Source organism: Babylonia areolata, chromosome 22, assembly GCF_041734735.1.
Source record: "Babylonia areolata isolate BAREFJ2019XMU chromosome 22, ASM4173473v1, whole genome shotgun sequence".
Taxonomy (NCBI): domain Eukaryota; kingdom Metazoa; phylum Mollusca; class Gastropoda; order Neogastropoda; family Buccinidae; genus Babylonia; species Babylonia areolata.
Window position 1 is genome coordinate 31,062,947 of NC_134897.1, and position 5,000 is coordinate 31,067,946.

Sequence of the window (5,000 nt, forward strand, 5' to 3'; positions counted from 1 at the left end):
CACAGACAGACAGACAGACAGACAGACAGACACACACACACACACACACACACACACACACACACACACACACACACACACACACACACACACCTAGTCACCTGTATATTCGTGTTTTCTTGTTTTGCACGTCCTACATATTTCTGTTGAGTCTGCTCGGAAAAGAAAAAAACCAAATGAAATATTGGCGTCCATTAAAGACAACCTTCAAAGCCACGCAAGCGTAGCTGACCATGGACTCAATTGTGGAGACTTCTTCTTCGTCTTCGTCTTCGTCGTCGTCATCGTCATCGTTCGTGGGGTACAACTCCTGCGTTCACTCGTATGCACACGAGCGGGATCTTTACGTGTATGCCCGTCTTTACCCCCGCCATGTAGGCAGCCATACTCCGTTTTCGGGAGTGTGCATGCTGGGAATGTTCTTGTTTCCATAACCCACCGTCCGCTGATATGGATTACGGGATCTTCAACGTGCGTATCTGATCTTCTGCTTGCTGTATACACACGAAGGGGGATTCAGGCACACGCAGGTCTGCACATAATTATGTTGACCTGGGAGATCGGAAAAAATCTCCACCCTTTACTCACCAGGCGCCGTTACCGAGACTCGAACCCGGGTCCTCAGGTTGAAAGTCCAACGCTTTAACCATGCGGCCATTACACCCGTCAATTGAGCAGACGATTCCCAGTCTGGGAAATTCGGGTGGCCATAACTTCAGAGAAAACAGTTATTTTAGAGACGTATTTTAAGTTAAGATTTCTTTGTATAGAATGAGGAAGGCTAGGGGTTGAGAGGACACGAGAGGACGAGGATGGGGGACAGGATGAAGTGTGTGTGTGTGTGTGCGTGTGTGCGTGTGCGTGTGTGCGTGTGTGTGTGAGTGTGTGTGTGTGAGAGAGAGAGAGAGAGAGAGAGAGAGAGAGAAATATCTGAACGAGCTAAAAATTGCTGAGTGTACTTCCAGGTTTCTGGGCTTTTGTGTATATGACTTCTTTTCTTCTTCTTTCTTTTTTATCCCGCTACGAAGGCAGCCACACGCTGTTTTCGGGCGGACTGGGGCGTAGGTGGGGAGGGTTGCATGCTGGGTATGTTTTTTGTTTCCATAACCCGCCGGACGCTGACGTGGATTACGTGCTTGTTTCATATTATGTATGCATATTCACAAGAAGGGACTAGCGGGTCTGCACATTTGTTGACCTGGGAGATCTTAAAAAGTAATCAGTCTCCACCCTTAACTCGCCAGATGCGCCTAAACCGGGGATCAAAGTCAGGAATCTCGGGCGAGAGTCCAGGGCTTTAACCGCCCGGCCACCGCGCCTACCCTTGATGATTCAGACGGTTTTTAAAAGAAATGATCGAATGAGATGTGTTGACAGGAAACTCTGTGGTTGCGTGATGCTTCATAGTGTTGTGGTGATATGTTGTACTGAGTTTGTCTTGTCTTGTGTTGCATTGTATTGGCGTTGAATTGTTATAATGAGTTCATACTTTACTGTACTGCAGTGCACTGCAATGGCCCTGTGCTCGGCTCATATCACAGATTGACATAAAGCTTAACTCTCTCCATACGAAAGGCGAAATAGACGACGTTAGCAGCGTTTCACCCCAATTACCATCATCAAAATATTGCAAGCGGAAGGTTCTTATACTGAAGAGGTGAATGTTGACAAAGAATACCACAATTCTGACGACGGAAGCTAAAGGTTGGGTCATTCAGACACCCACTGGACATCCGAGGGGTCTGTGTAGAGGAGAAGAGAGGACTGGCCGTACTGAGTGAGTTAAAGTTGGGGCCAGCAGCAAAGTGAAAGGTGTGTGATCAATGATCAAGTCATTTACAGCTTAGTCTTTTGTGAAGGACTATGACTCTCAAACTAGGAGGCAACAACGCACTGGCTCTTAGCGCTGCAGCATTGGAGGCTAGTTGGCCTTTGGGGCCCATCCCAACAGCTGACTGTCCTAAAACCCTCTTGGCCGAGAGAGTGGGGGATGTAACTTTGGCAAGACAGTCAGGCTCCAGTAATCCTAGCCCAGATCGTCGGGACAGCATTTGCCTCCTCTGCTGTTCTGATGGTCATAGTCGGACACGACCGTCTATCATACAATAGTATTGTAATGCATAGTGCTTTGTATTGCAGTGTTGTGTTTGTTGTATTGTAGTGTATTGTATTGTAGTGTATTTGGTTACAGTGTATAAACAAAAATTCATCCTCGCCAAAAGTGACATGGTCGATTTTACTGGCCCCTCTGGAGAGGTCTCATGTTGTTAATGTTTATTTCTCTTTGTCTTGTTTCTCCTTTTCGACTTCTTTTTTTTTTCTTTTTTTTGTTTAGTAGGACTTGGCAGTGGATGGGATATTCTTGGCTATTATTTGTCTCTCTCTCTCACTGTGTATGTGCGTGCGTGCGTGCGCGCGCGCGTGTGTGTGTGTGTGGTAGTATGTGTGTTTGTGTGTTCCTATCTGTGTGTGTGTTTGTGTGTGTGTGTGTTTGTGTGTGTGTGTATGTGTGTGTGTGTGTGTGTGTTTCTATCTGTGTGTGTGTTCCCTCTCTCTCTCTCTCTCTCTCTCTAAACATATTTTCTCTCTTTCTAAATCTGTACGTATGTATCGGTTTACATGCAAGGTTTTTTGTTTTGTTTGTTTGATAGAACAGTTTACATGTTGTTGTTGGGTGGTTTTTGTTGTTGTTTTTTTTGTTTTTTGTTTTTTGTTTGGTTGTTTGGGGTTTTTTCCTCGTTGACATGAGAGTCTCATTTCACGCGAACTGAAATCGTTGCATGCACGTCGACAAACAGAATCTTGCATTGCCATGACCGTTTTATCTACACGGTCGTCCGGGCGACAATCAGTTCTAAAGGTGAAGAGCGACGCGGTTGAATTTGTATTTATTTATGCGTGAGGAAATGTGTGTGTGTGTGGGGGGGGGGGGGGGGATAGCAGGGGGGGTGGGGGTGTTGGAAGGAAAGGGGTGGGGGGGTTGAGGGGATCAATAGAAGAGGTGGGGTTGGGTAGATAGAGGAGATGGGGTGGGGTGGGGTGGGAACGTCGACCGATCAACGGCCGTACCCGTGACTTGACTTGGCAATGGGGTGGGTGGGGTCGAGTCCACATGACGTGACAACGGGTGGCTAGATGGGTGGGAGGGTGCGTGGGTAGGTAGGTGAGTGTGTAGAGAGCTCACCGCCAGTTTTCACCGTGTGTGTGTGTGTGTGTGTGTGGGGACCGTCGCGGAGTGAGTGTACTGCAAGTTGAGGCCCATTTATCGCTGGACTGGGCGCCGGGAGTTAAAACACCTAACGTGTATTTTGGACGGACCTACACCTATAGCTTCTACGGTGATAACTGCTTGTTCGTTTCACACGAGTTTACAGTACAGTAAGTGTGTGTGTGTGTGCGCGCGCGCGCGCGTGTGTGTGTGTGTGATCGCATTATTTTTATCGGCAACTACTGGTCATAACACAGGTTGAAAAAACCAAAAGCAAATAACTGCAAACAAAACAAAAGAACAAAAAGAGAAGAAGTAAAAATAAATAAAATAAATAAAAACCGGTCGACTTATCGATACACAATGACTAAACACACAAATTCTGACCCCCCGAAAATTCTTCTTTATTATCGTCTTCAAACAAAGCAGGATAGAAAGAAAGAGTTGGAAAAATAGCTGGTTGAAAGATCATTTTCGCATGTTGAAAAATAAAACATGGCGGCATCCGATTCAAGTGAAAGGTTTATATTCTGTCAGGTGACTTGGGTCAGAGGTAAAATGTTTTTGCACTTGAAATTGCGATGATATCATCTAGGTTAAAAAACCAAAAACACACAAACAAACAAACAAACAAAAAACAAACAAAAAAACCAGAAAGATGCTAAGACCAGCTACTACATGTGCTACGGGTCCTATGAGATGTACTTGGTAATGATGATGTTGATGATTAGTATTGTTATCATCTATATGATTAATATTCTTATGGTGGTGGTGGTTGTATTCGTCGTCGTCGTTGTCATCGTTGTTGTTGCTGTTCTTGATAGTACTAGCAGTAGTAGTAGTGGTGGTGGTAGTAGTAGTAGCAGTAGTAAAAGTAGTAACAGTAGCAGTCGTAGTAGCAGTATCGCCTAATCAAGGCGTCCTGGCTGCTACGCACTTTACTGTTGTTGGTTTTTTTGTTTTTTGTTTTTTTTGGTTTTATTCATTTCGTTTTATTGTTTATTTTTGTTCGTTCTCTTCTGTCTTTTCGGCTCGTATTTTTTTCTTTCCTTCTTCACTCTCCTTTTTTCGTTGTCTTTCTTTGTTTTAGTGTCCAAGAAATAATAATAATTATTATTATTATAATGTACATTTATATAGCGCCCTTTCCCTCTAAGAGCTCAGGGCGCTTTACATGAAAGAAAAAAAAATATTACACGTTACATAAAACATTCATGACCACTCTTTCTCAAAAAAAAACACTCACCCCCCTCCCCTCCCCTCCCCACCCCACACACTCTCCCCCTCCCACTCTACATACATCTACATACATCCAAAGTGAGCTGACATGGGTGGTGTTGGAGAACAAGGAAGCTGAGAGCACTTATAGATAGGTTTTAAAAAGATGAGTTTTTAGTGATGAGCGAAAAGAGATGCACGGATATGATGAGGAAGGTTGTTCCAGATGTGGGGAGCAGCAAAGACGAAGAAGAAATATGTTAATTGAACGATGTCAGTGTTTGCCAGTTTATGGGCTTTGGTGGTGGTGTTTTTTTTTTTTGTGTTTTGTTGTTGGGTTTGTTTGTTTCTTTTTGTTTTTGTTTTTTTCTTTTGTCGGGTCTTTCTGTGTTTTGATATTGTGTCGTATCGTATATTGTATAACACTTCATCGTATCACTGAAATAAAGCAAACAAACGAACACCTAAATGTATTTGTGTACCACCATAATTATGTTGATGTTGCATCTTTTTTTCTTTTTTTTCTTTTCCCCCCTCCCCCCCCGGACCCCGCCCAACCCCCCTCTTTCTTTTT

General features: G+C 44.1%; 1 long non-coding RNA gene across 4 annotated transcripts in view; it reads left to right on the forward strand.

Moving 5' to 3' along the window:
* LOC143297330 (uncharacterized) overlaps window positions 1–5,000 on the forward strand; it is a 34,013-nt gene that overhangs the window by 11,213 nt on the left and 17,800 nt on the right. The window contains exon 1 of one of the 4 annotated variants that reach the window (XR_013057250.1): window positions 3,181–3,378. The exons of 2 other annotated variants lie outside the window; for them this stretch is intronic. This is a non-coding gene — a long non-coding RNA (uncharacterized LOC143297330). Of the gene's footprint in view, window positions 1–3,180; window positions 3,379–5,000 lie in introns of those variants that run through there. One more of the 4 variants, XR_013057251.1, reaches the window with a different exon arrangement.